This window comes from Panthera pardus, unplaced genomic scaffold (assembly GCF_024362965.1).
Source record: "Panthera pardus isolate Hobbes unplaced genomic scaffold, ASM2436296v1 HiC_scaffold_13, whole genome shotgun sequence".
Lineage (NCBI taxonomy): Eukaryota > Metazoa > Chordata > Mammalia > Carnivora > Felidae > Panthera > Panthera pardus.
The window spans coordinates 151,583,955-151,606,988 of NW_026526688.1; the positions used below are offsets into that span (position 1 = coordinate 151,583,955).

Sequence of the window (23,034 nt, forward strand, 5' to 3'; positions counted from 1 at the left end):
CTCGGGCCGGCCGCCCGCAGAGGCCATAGACTGAGCACCCCGGAATCCCGGCGCAGACCCTCCGAGATTCTCCCCAACCATCCAAAACGCCAAAACGTGAGTTAAAGTTGAGCGCACACTCCCACAACACGAGCCCATCACGCGCACGCGGAGACTCCACGCTCCCACTCGCAGCAGAGAAAAGGAACCCAGGGCGCGGGCAGAGGGGCACAAAGTTAGTAACACACGTGCAAGCCCGCTCCCATGCACACCCTCACCCCCGCAAATGCAGCTTCGGGAACGCAGGACAAGCCACGTGCGCCACACTCATAATCACCTGCTCAGCCGCGCAGAGACCCTAGCAGTCGCTCTCACACTACTCACTGGCGTGCTCCGCCCCCCTCCCTGGTGCCTCAGCCCTATCATCCGTCCCGGAAATAGGGCTCGGGACACCCAAACTCTCCTTTCCCCTTGGGGACACCCTGTGCCATTCCGAAGTTCCCCAGAGTGAATGTCAGTGGGATGCCAGCCTTGGATCTATAATACCAAAATGTTTGATGTGGATGAATGATGTCAACGTAAAATAGTTATAAGGCACGTGCAGCTCTTGCCATGTCATTTGAATATTAAAACTGAAAAATGATTTTCTAGACTGCTGCCAGCCTTAGTGTAATGTAATCCACTATTATCCTTCAGCTGTCACTCATTATGGGATTTTAATTTAATTTTAATATTATGTTTTATAGACTTTTATTGTTCTCTGCTTACTTAGTGGATCCAGCAATTATTCATAATAAGAAAACCGTGGGCTTAAAAATAACATTGAATAACGTTTAGTTAATGAATGCTCCAAGGTTTGCTATATGTTATTCTCGGAGCTGGGATAGAGGATCTGGATTAGGGAAGAATTCACAATACTTCAGAAATAATGTTAAAGTTAGTGAAGCATGCTCAGATTATGATTAACTTGCCAACACCTGGCTGAAATGATGTACAACACAAGTTCATACAAGGGTGAGGAAGCATAAATTATAATTTGTTGGGCATTTTTCCTTTTGAGCAAAATGAAATTTTAACCTAGTGAATGCCTGAAATAGGATTTAGAAACCAGTGTGCTTCATACCTCTAACCTACATACACCTTCTAGTGGTGTGTGTGTGTGTGTGTGTGTGTGTATGTGCATGCACAGGTACACGCATGCATGCATGCAAACATAATATGGTATTAAAAGCTGAACCTGGAGTGAGTGAGACAGAATAGAACAGAATTATAGATGCTCTCTTTTCCCTATACACAATAAAACAAACAAAACATATTGAAATAAAAATTTATTATATGTATACATAGCAACATCAAGTAAACAAGAGAAAAATAAATGAACTGGATACGGGGAAGAATGTAGCTATTAAGGAAAGAAACAAAAAACTCTTTCTTGGTCAGGTCTGCCTGGTCAGGACCTCCTGCAGACAAACAGCACTGAGATAAGCAGGTGAATGGAATTAATCTTAAGAATTGTTACCCATGCCTTCCCATCTCAAAGTGGATTGGGATGGAGATGTGTGAGTTATAAGTACACTGTCGTGGAAAAAGTGGGGTAAAAACTTTGAGCCTGGACAGTGCTGCATACTAAGGGTACAAGAGAAGGTACCAGAATGAATGGCTTCTGAGCATGTCACTTTTCAGGAATGTGAAGGACTGAGAAAGTGAGCAGAAACTCAAGAGACTAAAACAAACCCTGATTGAATGGAATAAGCCCTGTGTATATATATATATATATATATATATATATATATATATATATATACACACACACACACATACAGATATATATAGAGAGATATAAATATATAGATACCTATGTATATATATATATATATATATATATTTGTGTGTGTGTATGTATATATATATATATATATATATATATATATATGTATGTAAGTATATGTATACATGCATATATATGATAGCTTCTAAACCAGTACAGAAAGGCTGGCAGGGTTATAGCATTGCCTAACTTCAGGAATTAGGCAGTTCTCTATAATATAATCTGTACGTCCCCACCCTGGAATTTTTGAAAGCTATACTCAACCCAAAATAGGTTTTTCCTTCCTGCAATGGAAGAAAATATTCTACAGCTCAGATTGAAGAAAATCGACTAGAAAATAACACTCAGCCCTAATACTTTCATTCTAGGAAAGATGAATTACTTTCATTTAATGATTCTTAAATATCTTTTAAAGTATGCTCTTACCTTAAAATGTATCTGTCTATTTATTCTCCATCCATACATTCATGCATGCATGCATATATAGCCAGCCTCCTCTATGTATAGAGAACTGTCTTAATGATGTTCACCAAATGGTGACAATAGATTTAACCCAGAGGTATATTTGAGTTATCTATTGCTTTTTTCTGTGGCTTTTTGAAATTCTATAATTCAATCATTACTATAAGAAATAGAACAAAAGAGAAAGAAAGAGAGAGAGAGAGAGAGAGAGAGCTGCATCTCCTAAGTGCTATTGAGAAAAAATTCTTAAAAATAATTTTTAAAAGTTTGCATTTCCAAACTTTAATTTTTTTTAATGTTTATTTATTTATTTATTTATTTATTTATTTATTTATTGAGAGAGAGAGAGAGAGAGAGAGAGAGAGCATGAGTAGGGGGGGAGGGGGCAGAGAAAAAGGGAGACATAGAATCTGAAGCAGCCTCCAGGCTCTGAGCTGTCAGCACAGAGCCTGATGTGGGGCTGAAACTCATGAGCCTTTAGTTAGATCATGACCTGAGCGGAAGCGGGAGGCTTAACCAACTGAGCCACCCAGGTACCCCTCCAAACTTGTTAAACAACTGAAAGAGAAACTAGAATCTTTATTTCTTTGTATACCAGCTTTATTGAGATATAATTGAGATATAACAGAATATTTATTTCTAGCAATAAATATAGTCGCAACAAAAAATGTAAGAGTTTAAAAAAAGGGATAGGGAAATATACTTTGCTAAACTACTTTTAACATCTATAACCTTTGTATTTGTTATTTGTTGTTTTGTCTCTCTCTTTTTTTTTTTAATTTGAATTTTCTCATCTGTTCTTAGTGAAGCTTCATTTCTGATACCAATGCAGAAATGAAGGATATGTGATAAGACAGATATGTTGGCTGCACCCTGGCTGGTTGTAAGATTCCGTGTGTACATATGTGTATGTACTTGTGAGTGAGTGAGTGTGCTAGCATGTGTGCATGTTGGGTGAAGAAGGGAGGGGCAGAGAAGACAAAACAAATCAAGACATTGCCTAAAGGGGTTTTGAAAACAATGGAGATTTGCATTTATAAATCACCATCTTTCAATACAATTATAGGTCACAAGAAGGAAACCACCCACAACACATGAATTAACACTTGATTTAATTAGGCTTTTTGTTATCTTTATCTGTCATTTTGCACTTTCATCCATAGACCTAACAGTTGACAATAATGCTAATGTTATTCAGTTTCATTAGATCTTATTATTCCTATCTTTTTGCTATGACAAATTGTGTAGAAATTTATTTATAGCACCATTTACAAATTTCCTTTTGTCTTTGAAACTCGGCTCGAAATGAAAGTAAAGTTGGATTTTACTAACATTCCATTTCAGTAAATATTCATTTACTAATATTTAATTCCAGCTCATATTTCCATTTCAATGCGTATGGCTCTGCAAAATGCCTGCAGCCCATCCTGAAAACAAATATCCAGAATCTTCAGTTCTTTCAATAATCACCTTTAAATAAAGGACACCAACTTTAGCCACTAGATCAGCCCATATCATTAAAGTTAAGTCATTAAATTCTAAACCAATGTGTGAATTCTAATGATGTGTTATCGTCATGTACTGGGAAAAATTACCGTTTACATTTTAACGTTTGGAAAACAATTTTCTTAAAATTTCCTAATTGTCGGTCAAAGGACTTTAGTAAATGAAATAAAGTTGAAATAATACTGAATAAGCTTAAGAGTTTTTTTGTGCTTTTAAATTCTATTTAAAAAAAAAAAAAGGTGACTCAAAGTATTGTTGAAGACTTCAACTGGGCAACAACTACTTAACTATTATTGTGTGGGCTGGCTTTATACTTTCATATATTCCATTAAATGTATATATCAAGATATTAATCCATGCTGCTTTGGTAGATCCAAATCCTATGCTCTCTGAAGAAAAAACAGTGACGTTTCCTGGGGTCTTAAATGCTGGTTGTAGTCAGTATTTTTCTTCAAATCTGTAGTGAGAAAAAATGCAATTAATTGTTAGTTGTCACTTTTGATGAACTCAACCATCAAGAACTTTTCAATAAGCAGTAAAAATTGCCAGAAATCGTTTTGTAAAATTCTTTTGATGATTTACATTCCCTGAGACAATGTACTATAAGTCATCAGGCTGCTGAAATATTGTCAGTGCCACAGAATATGATTATATCAAGAAATAGAACTTTAGTTCTGGAAGGAAAACAAAGCTTATCTTCCAATCACATTATAGGTGTGAATTTAGATCAAATAATTTTGTCAAATTATGCAGTTAGTGATAGAAGACCTCTAGGTCAATCATTTTTTTTTCACACTGTTGCCTCTAAAATTTAATTTTTTCAAATCTTGAAATTCGAATAAGAACACAAATTAAACATCTAAACCTCCACTTTCTTTGTTTCAGACTACATATGGATCACAGAAAACACATACACATGCACACTCACACATACCCCACAGCAGAACAAGGTTAGAACTTCTAACTCATTCCATTATTTTTTTTTTAAGAAATAATTATGGTTTCAAACTGAAGGACAGATTGAAGAGTAAAATAAACAGACCATATAAAAGGCATAATAAATCAGTTACAAATCAAAAAAGCACATCATTTAAGGATTTGTTTCCATGGTCCGTGTAAATGAATCATATATGTTGATGGTTTACTTCCAAATGCTGCTACTAAATGTAAATTAAGAATAGAGGGCACACACAGACATTAGGTTTAATATTGAAAATAAATGTTTTTCTAGATTTGAAAAAAAAATAGAGGGCACATAAAATACATAACACATAAAATATGTTCTATTAGAAGAGAGATTTCTCATTTACCTTGGAAAATGGTATTCGGCAATCTCAATTTACATTCCTTGCCAACTGTTCTGTGTCCACTGTTCACACAATTGTGAAGGGATCTGTTGAGTATTCATTATTTTGCATTATGTTTGTAGATAGCCTATATATGTACTTGTGTTACACATTCTTCATAAATTAAGAAACGTATTCTGAAAACAATAATTGCTGTACCACTCACAGAATTAGTTGATTTTGTTTTGTTGTTACTGAAGCCCAGGTGCTTTGACATACTTTACCATTAGTTTTTATCCTATCATAGTAGTGATGAGAAGAGAAATAAAATTTATATTAAAATAATGTGAACTTGATAGCAGCAATGACAATTTCAGGGATTTTTCTGAAAGAATCATCATGTCTTTCCATAAAATTGAGATTATTTTTATTATTGTCATTTAAGAATAAACACGTATTTCATACTTTGTGTGATAAAACTTATAATTAAGGGGCCCCTCAGTGGCTCAGGCAGTTAAGCATTGGACTCTTGATTTCAGTTCAGGTCATGATGTCATACTTCATGATTGAGCTCTGCCTGGGGCTCTGTACTGACAGCATGGAGGCTACTTAGGATTCTCTCTCTCTCTCTCTCTCTCTCTCTCTGTCTCTCTCTCTCTGTCCCTCTCCTGCTTGTACTCTCTCTCTCTCTCTCTCAAAAATAAATAAACTTTTTTTTTAAAGTCCTTGTAATTTAAAAAAAAAACTGTTTTTTTCATCAAGGTTGTTAGGCTCTACCTCCAAATAACTGGAGGTAAGCATTCCTTCTTCCCTGTCATAAGAACTACTTTGATGGAAATAGGTGAGAAATATTGTAATATGATACCATAGTCCGAGTAGTTTTAGGATTTACAATAAAATTTATTTCAACATTGAACACCAGAGAAAACCTTGCATAGTTTGGGCATATCAAAAGTAGAGATTAGCAGAACTTTCAAGGGAAATGGCAACATTTCTCCTCATCTGTACATTTGTGTGAAATGGACATGGCATAAAATTAGGATAAAACTGCATCTGTGCTGTACACTGGGAAAACCTGTTAGACATACCATACTAATACAGTACTGAAAAAATATACAAGTAAGATATTTTTCTTCCGAAGAGCTAGACCATAAACATAAGGGAAAGATGAAAAGCCCTGATGCCCAATAACTGAGAGAGGGGAAGGAGGCTGAGTGAGGATTTTGGTTACAGTTGAGTGAGTCTACCCTACAGCTGGAAAATCCTGCCACGAAGAAACACACATGTCACTCGGCCATGAAACCCGTGTGAGTGGCCATGCAAGACAGAAGGAAGATACTCTTTTTGCAGAAAGGTGAAACTTTTTGTTGTGACTGCCTATAATCTGCCATGGTCCATACTTTCTTTTGGCTGCTCAGGAATAGCAACCATGACTCATCGCAAATGCCAAGCACAACGTGGGGATAAGTGCCTGGGACACACTTTAGCTCAAGGGAAGTGCACTATGACTGACTAGCAAAGTCTGCCATTGGAATAATGGTGGGAAATCATAGCAAGTGATCCATACGTTCTATAACTTTGACGTAAAACAGTGTATTTCTAACCTGATTATTTCAATTACTTCCCCCCGCCGCCTTCTTTTTTCTCTTAATCTTTTCTCATCGCCAAACTTTGTAGCATACTTTGTTTTTCCTTTTAGGGTTTTGTCTTTCTTTGTAATGATTTCTTATGTCCACTAACTTGTATTGAGCTGTGGATTACTTAAGTAATATTTATTTTAGTTGGCACTCAAGAGGGTGAGACCATTTGAGAATTTAGATCTTCTATTTTAGGAAAATTGTCAGCAATTTTCAATTTGAATCTTGCCTCTCCTCCATTCCCCCTATTCTTCCTTTTCTTCTTCTTTTTTTTCTGGAAGCATTGTTCCATTTTTTGGAGGTTCCCATTCCATCCTTCATGACTCTCAGCTGCTGTTTCACATTCCTTTTTGTCTGTGCTGGACGAGCCATTTCCTTCTGTCCGTCTTCCACTGCTGCAATCTTTTACTCTACCATGGACTTATGCCAATCTAAAGGAAACATTCTAAAGGAATCTAAAGGAAACATTTTGAATGTTTATTTCAATAGCAATATATTTCTGTTTAAACCACTTTTAACAATATCTTTAATTTGATACATTGCCGCTGAGAGTAAGGTTCTGCCTCTTAATTCTCCTCCAATAATACGCTAAAATAACTACCTACCCATGATGGAGCAGTTACATTCACACACACAGACACTCAGTGTGAGTAATCTGAACAAACAGTCTATTTTAAGCAGATAAATTATATTTATGTAACATTTCCAGAATTCAAGTTATCACATCTTTAATATTGGGAAGTTATCATTACTGGCATCAGATCGTCCTCTTCTCTGTCCTGCTGGTTAGGCTGTGTTTAAGAGCAGCAGAACCTTAAGGAGATTCATTCTTTCTGATCACTTATCCATATACAATGCCTGCTTTTGATTTTCTTTCTCTCTCTCTCTCTCTTTTTATTCTATTTTCCTTTTCCATGACAACTTATACAAAATAAAAAGCAGAATTCGCTTAAAGTCAAAAATTAGGGTGTGTGTGTGTGTGTGTGTGTGTGCGCGCGCGTGCGCGTATGCTTGTGTGTGCGCATATGCTTGTGTATCCGTGTATTTAGGGAAAATAAAATTTGAATATATTCAGATGATGATATGAGTATAGGCGAGGTCCACAGGTGTTATTTGGCCAGGACACCAAGTTTGTCTAATACAATGGACTGACTTTTTTTTTTAATTTTTAATAAGATAAATTGGCCACTTTTAAAAACTAAGAGTGTTCAAATTTAAAAATGTGTATTTCTTGAAAAACTGGAATTCTCAAAAACTGGGTATCTTGGGCCTATTTTTCTATTAAACATAAATGTCAGCATACTAAGTATCAAATTTAGATGAATATCATTATTTTTAGTTCTTATCACAGTGTCTGCTTTATTTACTCACATAAGTACCTGCCACATGTGGCATTGGAGTTTCCTCTTCACAGGAATTCCCTGGGCTGGGCCCCTGTCCCTTCTCCTCTCTCTGAACTGTCTCCCTAAATTGTTTCATCTATTCCCATGATTTTCCATTTCCATCCAAATGAAAACCAGCATCTTCACCCACCTGATGTTTTAGTTAAGATAGGCTAATTTATCTAACTATACCCAAAGGTCAGTGGCTGGACACAACAAAGATTTATTTCTTGCTAATGCAAAATAGGTAACTCTGTCAGCCAACTGCTTTATGCCACAAATTACTGATTCAGTATGCTTCTGTCTTGTGGCTCCATCATCTTAGTGATTGGCTTTTGGGGTGGCTGATTTTTATATGTCCACTTGACTAGGTTAAGGGAGGTCTAGACAGCTGGTAAAACATTGCTTTCTGAGTGTGTCTGTGAGGGTGTTTCTGGAAGAGAGTAGCATTTGAATTGGTAGACCGGGTAAAGAAGATATCCTTTACCATTGTGGGTAAGTGTCATCCAGTCTTTTAAGGGAGGGCCTGAATAGAACAAAAAGGCAGAAAAAGTGCAAATTTGCTGTCTACTTTTGTTAGGACACCCATCTTCTCCTGCCCTTGGACATCAGAATTCCTGGATTTCAGGCCTTCCAGACTCAGGGAGGAACTTCCATCATTGGCCCCTGCCCCGGTCCTCACATCTTCAGATTTGGACTAGAACTACAACCTAGCTTTCCTGTTTCTCCAGTATGAAGATGGCACATTGTGGGATTTCTCAGCCTCCACAATTATGTGAGCCAATCCCTCATAACAAATATCTTTCTATATACCCTCTATCTTTTTGGAGAACCATGATTACAGTAAGCTTCCTCAATTACTATAGAAAAAAAAAATCCCTAGAGGATTTCAAATCAGAAATTAAATGTATCTAACCTGGGAAAGATATATGCACCTGAGTATTGTCCAGAAACAGTCCCATGCAAGTCCCATTTCTTTTATTTTGTATTTTTCTTTTATTTTGCACAGATATTGGTGAGAAAAAATGATGCTACACTTCTGGAAACTTGCAGCACCTTCTTTCTGGTCTCCCTTTGGCCTCCCTTCCATCTTCTACAATCTATTCTCTTCACAGGAACCAGAATGATGCTTGCAAAATCAAAATTTTATTTCTTAATCCTCAACTTAAGAATTCTTCAATGGCTTCTCATTGCTTTTCAGGTAAATTTCAGTGCCTAAAAATGGGTTATAAACCCTTCATGATCGGTCTCACTTTATAACACTCTTCCCATTGAATGCTGTTTCCCAGCTACTGTAGACTTCCTTTAGTTCCTGAACCATTGGAAGTTTATTCCTACCTGACAACTGCTGTTGTTCACTGGTATATTTTCGACCTAATGTCACCCTTCACTGAGTATATTAGAAATTTTATTTAATTACTTTCTTTTTGCTTTTTAAAATGTTTCAATGAACTTTATTAAGTTCAGATTAAAAATTCTAAACATTTTAAGTGTCCTCATTTCTTCATTTTAATTACTTTTAGAAAGGGCTCTAAAATTTAAATGGCTATCTGTAGGATACATTGCTATAAAATTCACTCACTCATTCATTTATCATGTCAGGCAGTGATAGTTACTGCACACCCATTATGTACCCCTGTGAAAAATGGGAACTACCATTGAAATAATAAAAAGGTTTGCTCATATAAGAAGTAGAAAAAACGTTTATTGTGTTTGTAATTGCTTTTTTAAAAATGTTGTGAGTCAAAATATTTATTCAAATACTTGGTGGCCATTTGCCATCAACTTTTTACTTTTCATTAATTATTGAAGTAAAATAAGGACTGAGAATTAACTGTTGTATTTATCAAAGTGGAGGTTACTTATGTTCTTAATTACAGTGATTTTGGAAAAATATTTTCATAAAAATCTTATGAAAGTTATCCAAAAAATAAAACATAAAAAAAAGAAAGAGAATTGTAGAAAATAGAGACTTCTATTGCAAGGTCTTTTGCTCTAAAGAGAAACAAGGAAATAGGATAACATACGGAGAAAAGTAGAGTTAACTATCTATCTGCACACATACATAGAATATATGTATATATATAAATATCATATATATATATATATATAGGTATATATAATACATATCTTATTACCAAAGCGTGTTTTTTAAGATGACTTACTACATGAAGTGAACTTGAAATACGTACTAATAAGTGCAAGTCATATGTATTTGGACATATTTGAGTTGCAACCTGCTTTCACCCTGTTAGATTAAGCTGATTAGACAGATGATAAAGACAGAAGTACATAAAGGGAATGAAAATAAATGTTAAGTTTGAGCCATTGTTTCTACGGTGGCTCTGAAGTACATGGGTTTAAATAGTTTCTCTGGAATACATTTCCTAACTAATTGAAATACAACCCACACAGCTGATTTAATAAGATAACGATAGATATGCTACACAGATGTATTGGGGTTCAACCAGAGAAACAGAGATACAGACTGAGAGATTAGTGCAAGGAATTAGCTTGCACAATTGTGAGGACTGTCCAGGAAATCCCAATCTCTATAGGCCAGGCCAGCAAGAAGAGCAGACTGAAACTGTCAGGCAACTGAAGCTGATACCCACCTGCTGAATTTCTTCTTCATCGGAGAAGCCTCAGCTCTGCTTTTAAAGGCTTTCAGCTAATTGAATCAGGCTCACCCAGATTATTTGGATATATCCCTATTTAAAGTACACTGGTTACAGACTTTAATTTTGTATACAAAACACCTTCACAACAATATCATAGATTAGTTTTTAATTCAATAACAGGGGACTGTAGCCTAGCCAAGCTGACACATCAAAAGATCATCACAACAGATCACATTATTTTGTACCTAATTTATACTATGCTTTCTATGTAGGAAAATCCTTTTGAGAAACCAAATCAATATCAGAAGGTACTTTAACCATTAACACAGCGTTAGAGTTTGTTCAAAAAAATCATGGGGATTTTGTCAGAAAGAACGAGTACTTATGATTATTCAGAAGAGACTCTTAAACTCTGCTGAAATCCCACTGACAAGGGTCTTTTCCTTTCTTGTTCTTACTGGTAGTAATGTGGTTTATCTTCTTCCTCTTCTTACCCCTCATATCCTCGTCCTCCTTGTCCTTTCTTTTTTCTTTACCTTCTGCTTTTCCTCCTCCTCCTTCTCTTTTTCAATTTAATGAGTGAAGCATGAACTTTCTGCTATATGTTCTTTTGTACCTATTAAAATAAATTAAAAAATACATGCTTAAAATAAGGTCCTTACAAAGTGTACTTCCTTGGTAATGACTTGAGTCAGACCTTGAGGTTCTTAATGATCACTTGGAAGATGCCCCAATTCTATTACTAACCTTTTTATTACAGTGGATTCCTCTACAGGTGGCTAAACCAATCCATTTCCCCCCAGAACCTGGGCATACATTCATACCTTGGAAAACTGTATGAATATATAAGTATTTTATTAAATAAATAATTATCTTAGCACATTTTCATCCAAGATACTTTTGAAAGCAGAAAACTGTAAGAGGATTTTTGCAAGAAGCATTCAACTATTCATTACAAAATAGATCTTTCTAGTTACTCACCAGACCTCCCTACAGAAACATTGGTTGGTAAGAATAATATTTGGAATTAAAACTCTTTAACACTTACAATGATCCAGGTACTTTGGTAAGGGCTATACATTCATCATCTCATGGAATCTTAGTCTCATATTATCAATAAGTAATTTCAAGTCAATTCGCAAAATTCCAACGCCTACATGTAGTCCAGCAACAGAAATCTTAATAGGGCAATACTGAGTTTAGTAAAGTTTCAGAGACTGAAATGTATGTTCTATTATTTTTCCCTTTTGTGTAGCTAGACACTAAGGCATGGATAAGGTTAAAAAAAACCCCACACTTCCCAAGTTTGATATATGCAGAATATGTTCAAATTGGACTGTATTCTAATTCTATCAAACAGCAGACTCAAAACCTATACATTACCCAGAACTAATTCCAACTAAAGGTAAGATATATTTAATTGGCTCCTGTCCCACAAATCATGGTTCCAGTACCAAGATGATTTTGCTCCTAATTCATCCTAGTAACCAAGTCCTGATAACTTGACTTGTCTATTGTGGATTCCATTTGAACTACACTTCTTACACTGAAAAAAAAAATTTTTAATGTTTATTCTTTTATTTTGAGAGAGAGAGAGAGAGAAAGCCGGGGAGAGGCAGAGAGAGAGAGAGAAAGAGAATTCCAAGCAGGCTTCTCGCTGCCAGTGCAGAGCCTGATGCAGAGCTTGAACTCATGAAATGTGAGTTTGTGACCTGAGCTGAAATCAAGAGTTGGAAGTTTAACCAACTGAGCCACACAGGTGCCCCTACATTTCTTATACTTTAATTCAACTTCTTTCAGCATACTGAGTCTGTTTTACTTGATCTCAATTAAGCCTAAAGTATCCCCATTAAATGAATGTATATATGAATAAAATTTATGTAATTTGAAACAGCATAGGAAATGTGAGCTGTTTTATATTTGTAGCAACAACAGAAACTTTATTTTAGCAGAGAAATAAGAAATGAGGATGAATATTATTGCTATTAGTTTCTATATCATAAATAGTGTATTTGTCCTTTCATCTTTAGTTTTAATGTATTTTAAAACCATATGTAAGTGGTGAAATGTTGGTATTAACTGGTAGAAAATATAATCAGAGCTGGTTTAAAAAAACATTTAAAGAAAAATCTGGTTTATTAATTCTAAATATGTCAAGTGATTCAAATTTTCCATGGCTAGGGGGAAAAGTGTACCATAAAGTTGTAGGAAATTAAGTTAATATAAAATTCTGTTTTTTGTAATGCCAAAGTTGTTATGCTTTGAATAAATATTTCAACAAGAGATCAGCACTTATCACTGGAATGGTCCAATGGAGTCAAACAAATACTCCACAGCTGAACCAGTTCTAGTGCTTGACATGGGAGAAGATATGACCAATAAAAAACAATCTTCAGATGATACAGGAACAAATAAGTTAGTAATAAGGAATTTTAGGTAAAATCACAGCAATCCCAATAGACGCATGTTACCCAGGATTAACGCATCTTCACAGGACAACTCAAGTTTCAGAAACTGGACACCCCATAAAAGGATAGTAAAGTACAAGTGAAGACTTCCATACTATGGAGAATAAATCATAAAAAGAAGGTATAGTGGTTCGGGTTGAGGACAGAAGTTCACCAGAAAAAAATTAAATAGAAAATTTAATAAGAATGAAAGCCCGTGGAGATAACTTCACTTCCTAAGTCATTATTTGAGAAATAATACAGAGGACTGGACCAGCGACAAAACCATTTGTGGAGCCTAAAGATTGTGTGTTGCATGGCTGAAGCTAGAAGTCTTGAGTCTACAGGAGATAACATCGCCCCAGCTATGGTAAAAATTATAAATTAAAAGTTTGGTCTAGATAAAGCTTAATCAATACACCTTGTAGAGAAGTTGATAAAAGTATTTATTCAAAATGATGGAAAAAGACTATAACTTCTTCAGTTATGTGTCTCATGCTCATTATTCAAATTGTTAAAAATCTTTGAGCCTTGAGATACTATCTGAAAAGAGAAACTTTTAGAAACTTCTAAAATGGAAAATGTTTTTCAATGAAATAAAGACTCTCATCCAAGTCATTATATATATATGTATATATATACATATATATATAATACACACACACACACACACATATATATATATATATATATATATATATATATATATATATATATATAATACACACACCTTGAATATTACAAGGTCCTTACTGTAAAAGAATTCATAGTCTAGCAGAGAAAGTAGTCTAACAGAATAACTTTAAGGCTCAGAGAATTCTTTTATAAATGTAAAATTTGCAGAAAGAAATGCAGCTGTCTTTCATATTATTAATTCAAATTCTCTATATATTTGGTAGTAGTAAATGACAGCTCACAACCAAATCCAGCCCTCCATCTGTTTTTGTAAATAAAGTTTTATTGGAACACAGCCATGCTCAATCATTTACCATTCTGTTTATGACTCTTCTTATGCTTCAGTGACAAAGTTTAGTAGTTGTAACAAAGATCAAATGTCCCTCAAAGCCTAAAATATTTACTATTTTACCCTTTACAGAAAAAGTTTGCCAACCTATGGGGTAGATTAAAACTATAAATAATAATTAAAAGGTGAAACATGAATATTTAGCACTCTTCTCACTATTTTTTAATAAAGACCCTCATTACCTGTGGGAAACAGGCAAAATGGTCTTAGGGAATTTTATAAGTGATCAGGGTGATTATATTTAGTTTTGATTTTAAATCTGCATAAGCCCTTATAAGTTATTTGTAATATAATACAGAAAACTTAGTTTTCTACAAGTAGAATGAAAAATTATTAGTTCCATATATTGTTCCTCTGTTAAAAGTAGATCTTATTAGGTAACAATTTCATAGCAACTTTATTTGTTAATTTGAAGACTTTCTTTATATCTAACAGTTATGTAGAAAAATTAGTAGCAAAATGAAACAAGTAATTACTAATTGTCTAAATTAACCATCTTCAACAAGGTGATAGTACATATGTTGTATCTTTTTGTTTTTCCTGTAGAGTGGCCTGGCTATGCTGAATCCCCTACAATAGCTTTCCTGGGGAAAACAAGACAAGCCTGTCCAAGATAGGATACATGCAGGCTACTGTGCATATGTTTTTATCTGGAGTTGTTTCACCTGATGGGGCTTTTTCCATCTGTCTCTCCCCCTACCCTCATGACAAGAGTACAAATTCCTCTCTAATTAGCTTATTGTTTTGCATTCCCCTGGGCTCTCCCTGTATACTTCTGCTTGTGTTGACACCACACTATCTCCTTTTAAAGCCCTACATATTAAAACTTTCTTCCTTCTTCTCTTTGAATTTCAAAATCAAGTTATGAAGTAACCACTTTATTTCATGTACCACAATAGGTAACAAGCCTTTGCAATCTTTTTTTTTTTCACATAATTTTAAACATGATTGTGATTAACATAGTAAATGTTGCTTATACTGTTACAGCCTGAAGACTCATTTTTAAGTATTTACCATAATACTAACTTAAATATGGTTTATTTTGGTATGATGTGGGGACATCTATTTTTTCTTCTTTTTGGGGGCTGATTAGCATAAAAGAGACAGGAAATTTATCTTAGAGATATTCATTATGGACTAGGTTTTATTCATGTGAACTAACGCTCTTAAATTGTGTGTCTTACTCAAGGGTCAGTATGAAAGGCTTTATGTTAAATTTCAAAAGCACTTTTCAGATCCTTGAGGTTGATTGAATCATAGATATATAAGGAAACTCAGTTCATAAAACATCACTGAACTGTTAAGTTAAATCTATAAGGATTGAAATGCTAACCACATCTGTGTTAAGTAGATCTGTCCATGATAACCGAATGCAATTCTAGCTGGCATTTAAGATAATTCAAGGTGTTTCAATGCCACAGAAGTAACTTAAAATATACAATTCAAATGTCTAATTAGTAAAATATAAATAGATCTGTCCATGATAACCAAATGCAATTCTAGCTGGCATTTGAGATAATTCAAGGTGTTTCAATGCCACAGAAGTAACTTAAAATGTATATTTCAAATGTCTAATTAGTAAAATATAACATAATATCATTATAAATTATCTAATTATTTATTTTGTATAGTTCTATAAAATAAGTACTCTGTTTTGAAACACAAGTTTTGAAAGATAGACAGGGCAACTATTCAGAGAAGTGAAAACATTTTCCCAGAGAAATGGAATTAGCATCAGAACCTGCTGACTCTTAACACAGGGCTTTTTTTCATATATCAAACTTCTATTAAAATCTGGCATGACACAACAGTAATTTATAAATAATATCATATAACAAATATATTATAATGCAATATAATGTAATTTAATAATAGTATGTGATGACAAATTAATTGAAGAATATTTCTGCAGCTGGAAGAGAAAAGCTTTCTACCACTCAGAAAGTAGGAATGCTGAGGATGTAACATCATGAAACTCTTAAATCTCTCCCTGGGAGTCCAGGGAGTTGGTGAACATCTCTGCCTCTATGAAAGGAGGGGACAATGATATCTGGATAGTTGGGGGCAGCTTGTGCATAATTTTTATAGCTACTAAGAGAAAAAGAAAGAATTGCTTGCTTTTTTCAGGTAGAAAAACGACTTTCTATGATAGCTCATAGGTAGTTGACAAATATTTCTGTTGCTTTTATCTATCTGACATTCCCAAGCCAGGATATAGCCAATACTCTTACAAGTAACTGAGCCTGAAAAAGACTACATTCGTTCTAAGTAAGTTGGATTGACAAGCCATAGTTGTCTGAAGCTATATCAATAGGCTTATGCCTAACATATTTGGTAAAGCATAACTCAGGGACCACTAATATTATTTAGAATGCTAGATATGTTTGGTATTAACAAAACAATCTCAGAAAGTGGCCTTTGTTGTTACAACTTTATGTCCATTGTTTGCTAATTTTAATATCAATACCAGTGAAAGTTAAAAAAAGGAGTGTTCCAGCAATGCTAACCTCATATTAAAAGAGACTGAATGAAATTTATTCAATAGAACAATCAAATGTATACAAAAATTCCCAAGCCATAGGTTTATGAATAAAAAAGAGGATATTAGTTCAATATATCAAAACATGTGACATATATAGGCATCTAAATAAATTGAAGATATATTTTACATGCTACATATTATAGATTGGATAAGAGATAGGAGTGTGTAATATTTTTCTCAAGATGATGATAAATGAGGGAAGATTATTCTTGGAATTTGTCTATACCATCCAAACAAGAACATCATCTTCTTGATTGATATATTGAATTTTTTACAATGAATAATGATTGATGTCTACCAATTTATCATTCCACAGGAAATATGTTTAGTAGCCTCAAACAATACAATAAAGCACCATAAATATGTTCTATATCCCCACATAGTGAAGATGAAAATAGCAATAGTTTGAGAAGAAATGTTAAATAAACATTATGAAATCTATGCAGGTTCCATCCAATATACCACTGAGAAAATAGAGTATTTTGAGTTCAAAACTAAAAAAAAGTACATATAAGAGCAACAAATTTTGGTTTGTAGATTTTTGGCATGTAGATTTCAAATATCGACTAAATGCATTTTTAAAAAATAATTCCAATTGGAAGTAAGGAATATTGGCAAATCATGTTGCAAATTTGTAAGATACCAAAAAATAAATATGTTTAAAATCTTATAGTAACATGTCCATAGATCAATAATTCCCAAGCTTAGTGTAGTAGAGACATACACAAGGAAGTTTGTTCAATTTCTGGGTCTATTATCCAGAGCTAGTGATTCACTAAGTCCATGATGAAGCTTAGCAACAAGAACCTGTAGTTATTTTGGTGCAAGAGATACACAGGCGAACTTTGGGGGGAGAGAAATGCTACCATTGGAAATATGTCTTCATGGACAATATTTGAGTAAGTAAAAATAAAATTAGGCTTTCCTTCTATTATTTGAGATAAATGGGAATAGAATCTTTGTTGGATCCCTTTAAACAAAATAGGCTGAACTTAGTAGGACCCTCATTATACTTTAAGGACCAAGTCGCTATGATTACCTTAAAGGATAAGAAGAAAAGTTACACAGAGAAGTAATGCAGAGGAAAATAGTCATCTGTGCTTCCTTCTCACAAAGAAACAAATCAGAATATATATGAATAGAGGAATAAGAAAAATAAATGAAATAAAATAAAATAAAATAAAATAAAATAAAAACAACAAAAAGCCAAAAAAAGAAAGACTCATATAATTAAAACCAGAAGCCAACCAATGATGAGGAGAACAATTGTATGTACTTGACCAGTGCACTTGTGCACCAATTTCAAAACCCTGGCTTCCTGAAGCAGATCATGTACTACCCTTAAAGCCAGCTCCAGCACCCAGACTGGGTGGCTCTGTCTTTTAGGCATCCGACTTCTGCTCAGGTCATGATCACCGTTCATGGGTTTGAGCCCCTTGTGGGGCTCTGTGCTGACAGCTCAGAGTCTGGAGCCTGCTTAGGATTCTGTGTCTCCCTCTCTCTCTGCCCCTCCCCCACTCACGCTCTGTCTCTCCTACTCTCAAAAATAATAAACATTAAAAAAAAAATTTTAAAGCCAGTTCTAAGTGAACCAGAGTAGCAAGTTACAACTCCTCTGATGCAATTTCAAAGAGAAAGTTTCAAAAGTGTAAAAAATTAAGAATAAGCCTTTCTACCTCAGCTTCACAGTAGAATCTTTTTTTGTTTGTTTATTTCTTTTTGAGAGAGAGAGAGGAGACAGAGAGAGAGAGGAAGGGACATAGAGTATCAGATCTTTAGGGCATATCTTACATGTGTCAGGCATGATAACAGACACTAGGAATGCACTGCCAAAAGAAAACAAACAATCAAAAAAAGGTTAGAGAGGGAGGGAGCCAAAACATAAGAGACTCTTAAAAACTGAGAACAAACTGAGGGTTGATGGGGGGTGGCAGGGAGGGGTGGGTGGGTGAGGGGTATCTAGGAGGGCATGTGTTGGGATGAGGACTGGGTGTTGTATGGAAACCAATTTGACAATAAATTTCATATTAAAAAAAGAAAAGAAAACAAACAAATAAATAACCATCCCTCCCTTGAAGAAGCTTACTAGGAGGGATGGGGGAGCAGAGGGGACACATAGGATTGCAAATTTATAAAATCAGGTAGTGATAATTGCTATAAAAGAAATATAAGGCAGGTGAGAGGATAGATTAGTGATTGGTGATTTGAGTAACATCCACCTGAAATGCCATTATGAGAAAGGGACAGTTGAACAGGGTTTAAATTAAGTAAATTCTCTCTAGGCAGAGAAAACAGAACACAAAAGGCTAAGGAGCAGAATATGTGAATGGAAGAGGGAATGACGCAGTCAAGGGCCAGATCATAAAGGAACTCTTAGGCCACTGCAGAGAATTTGGGGTTTGATGTTTGTGAGATAAGGAGAACTGAAATCCGTGTAAGAAGTCAAGAGCTAATAACCAAATAAGATCAAATCAGCACTGCTTTATAATACAGGATTAAATGAGGAGAGATGGAGACTTTTAGTGGGAAAACAGAAAAAAAAAGTGCGATGTTTAAGAAATTGGTCTCTGGGTCCATCTTCCCTGGATTCATATTTAGAATTCATCATTCACTAGCTGTGACATTTGAGTAAGTTATTTAAATTTTATTTAAATTTCCTCTACCTCAGTGACCTCGGATAATAATAGCTTATTGTGAAGAATAAGTAACTCAAAGGATCTAGTGCTGTACTTTGTATATGTTAAGCATTCAATTAGTGTTATTTTTTTTTCACTGTTGGCCTTACTTATTAACTTACTAAAAGTTTTTGTACAAAATGGTATTCTTAAATAACACCTTCTTCATAATTCCAAGGTGATCAGATATAAAGCTATAGCTAATATTATCTATCAGGTTTGACTCTGGTTTGTAGCTTTATTCTCATCTATAAAAATTTTATTTTTAAAATCTATAAGATAGGGCCCTCTCAGCTTCTGCATCCAGTGTAGAATTATAAGGAGTTCAGAAACAGCAGACAGTTCTCTCAACATGAACACAATATCTGATACACGAATGTTCATAGCAGCACTATTCCCATAGCCAGAGTTTGAAACAACCCAATTGTCCATCAACAGAATAAATTAACAAAATGTGGTGTAGCCAAATATGAAATATTCAGCCATAAAGAAAAAATGATGTATTGATACATACTACAATATGGATGAAACCTGAAAACATTATGTTAAGTGAAAGAAGCCAGACATAAAATGCCATATATTCCATAATTCCATGTAATGAAATATTTAGAAGAGTTAAATCCATACAGACAGAAAGCAGATAGATTGGCGGTTCCCAGGGGATGGGAAAGAGAAGAATGGAAGCGACTGCTTAATGGGTATGGGGCTTCCTTTTGGGATGATGAAATGATCTGAAAGCACAAGAAATGGTTGCACACTATTCTGAATGTGCTAAATGCCACTGAATTACACACTTAAAGTGGTTAATTTTATGTATATTTCACCTCATAAAAAAATCTTAGACTATACACCAGAAAAGTCCATTTTAACATGTTACTTTAAAAAATAGCATTCAAATTAAAATTATATATATACATCAGAAAGTATGATATCATGTATTGGTAACTCCATGCAGAAATCCCTGGACATAAGCAATAAGAAACTGTGCCTTGACATGCAATAGCAACTCAAAATGCTCAGGGTCATGCACATAATTTTGGTAGGTGTGAATTTGAGACAACATTTTAGATACTAAAGGACTTAGCAGGAGGTCATGTCAGGGAGCCAGATATTAAAATATTGGGGAAATGGTCAACTTGAAATAATGTTTGGGAGGACATAGCAGAAACCAGAAGTGTGGTAGATAATGAAAGTAGAGAATACTCTGGGGTGCCTGGGTGGTTCAGTTGGTTAAGTGTGCAGCTTTGGCTCAGGTTATTATCTCACAGCCATGAGTCTGAGCCCCTTGTCTGGCTCTGTACTGGCAGTTCAGAGCCTGGGGCCTGCTTCAGATTCTGTGTCTCCCTCTCTCTCTGCCACTCCCCACCTCCCCGCCTCAAAAATAAATAAACATTACAAAAAAAAATTAGAGAATACTCTTATGTTATGGACTGAACATTTGTGACCCTCCAAAATTCACATGTTGAAGCCCTACCTCCCAATGTGATAGTATTTGAAGGTGGAGTCTTTGGGAGGTAATTGGGTTTAGAGGAGGCCTTGAGAGTAAGACCCTCATGATGGGCTTAGTGCCCTTATAAGAAAGACCAGACTGTTCTCTGTTGCTCCTCTATGTGAGCACAGTGAGAAGGTGGCCAGCTACAAGCCAGGAGGAGGGTTCTCAGTAGGAATTGAAATCTGCCTGCACCTTGACCTTGGACTTCCCAGCCTCCAAAACTGGAGAGAAATAAATGTCTGTTGTTTAAGCCACCCAGTCTATCGTATTTCGTTATCACAGCCCAGGCTGATTAAGACACTCTAGAATACTAGCCTTCAACGTTCTTGTTTGTTTAATCTTTAAAGGGTTTTTGGAAAAGAAGTACATGACTCACATTTCAAAATTTAACAGTTGTGCCACATTGCCTGTTAGCAAATGAGCACCATTTCTGCCTCTGCCCCCTCTTATTCTCTCTGCTCCATTGGAGAGGCTGGAAGCTTTGGAATTACATTTTGTTTTAAAGTTCTTGGCAGCAGAATCCTGAGGAACCAGCCTTCTGCCAGTGAGATCCATTTGCACAAGACTGAGAGAGCCTAAGAGGGCAGAGGTCATATTACTGTTTCTAATGCAGAGATTTGGGCTGCAGTAGCCACAGGTTTTTCAGTAAGCCCAAGACATTTCCCAGCAAACCAGCATCCTTAATACTGTAGAAAACTATAATCACTGCTGTGATTTCCTATGATTCTTGCAATTTCTTAACTCTCTGAAAGCTACGAGTGACTCTTAAACCTGGTGAAGGTGTTCCTGACCTTTACATCATCCATCCCTTTTAATGGTTTGCAAGCACCTAATTTGCTCTTTAATTTCATTCCTGCTTAAAATATATGGAGTGCTTTCTGTTTTCCTGACCAAACTCTGAGTGATACATTTAAAATGTATTCGCTTCATAAGTACAAAGGATGTATTTCTGGCTTTTAGTATACTGTTACTACAAATATAGTTTATGTATATTTTGTGAAAATATTTTTTTAATTTCTTAATGTTTATTTTTGAGAAAGAAAGAGAGAGAGAGAGAGCAGGGGGAGAGGCAGAGAGAGAGGGAGACACAGAATCCAAAGCAGGCTCCAGGCTCTGAGCTGTCAACACAAGGCCTGACACAGGGCTCGAACTCATGGACTGCAAGATCATACTCTGAGCCAAAGTCAGATGCCTAACCTACTGAGCCACTCAGGCTCCCCTTGTGAAAGTATTTTGAGCTACCAGTCTAGGTCATCCAGTATCTGAAAACATGCACAGTTTGACTTAATGAGAAAGCAAGCCTTGTCATTAAAATAATCAGCCAATTCAGACAATTTCTGTCAGAAAAGTCACTCTTCCATTGGGGCACTTGGGTGGCTCAGTCAGCTGAGTGTCCGACTTTGGCTCAGGTCATGATCTCACAGTTTATGGGTTCAAGCCCCATGTTGGGCTTTGTGCTGACAGCTCAGAGCCTGGAGCCTGCTTTGGATTCTGTGTCTCCCTCTCTCTCTGCCCCTCTTCCACTCCCGGTCTGTCTCTTTCTCTCTCTCAAAAATAAGTAAACATTTAAAAAAAAATAAATGTTACTTTCGTAATTCAAGTAAATATATTAATATACTTATTTATTATACTCTCTCATTTCTGAATATCAAGATAGCTAGAAAATTATAGATGATAAAGGTAGATGCATGCATGCATACATACATACATAATGCACACGTTCATAACCATACCAAAATTTTGGCCGTAGATCATCATGATGTACTTACTTTAATATACTTACAGACACATTGTTATTGTAAGGCTCTCCTCAATGGCTCAAGCTTTTGCATTTGTCTCTATGTTTGCTTCTTTAGAGATTTTTTAGTTTCTTTTTTCCCCTTCTGTGGCAATGTCTCATTGATAGATGAAAGATATCCCTTTTATAATAAAATGGGAAATGAGTTATTGTGAAAGGAGAGTTTGGGAAGGAAACTGAGGACCAGGAGTAGATTAATTTCAGGAAAAAGCACAGATAAAAGTTGAAGATCTAGACAGTTGTTCCCTTTACAATATCCATGGCCACACACTTCCTAGAAACCCAGAGGTTTGTGTTAAAGAGCACTGCTCTAACAGCACATATTTATTTCCACTGCCTCCAAAATAAGAGGTCT

General features: G+C 35.3%; 1 long non-coding RNA gene across 2 annotated transcripts; it reads right to left on the bottom strand.

The window, feature by feature from the left end:
* Nucleotides 1–2,600: 2,600 nt before the first annotated feature.
* LOC109278343 (uncharacterized) lies at nucleotides 2,601–22,794 on the bottom strand. 2 transcript variants are annotated; one of them, XR_008421760.1, is made up of 3 exons: nucleotides 22,665–22,794; nucleotides 11,160–11,317; nucleotides 2,601–4,232 (listed from the first exon to the last, which is right to left on the bottom strand). It is a non-coding gene; the product is annotated as an uncharacterized LOC109278343 (long non-coding RNA). The 2 variants fall into 2 exon arrangements; XR_008421761.1 differs by having other exon boundaries at nucleotides 22,651–22,794.
* Nucleotides 22,795–23,034: the final 240 nt, after the last annotated feature.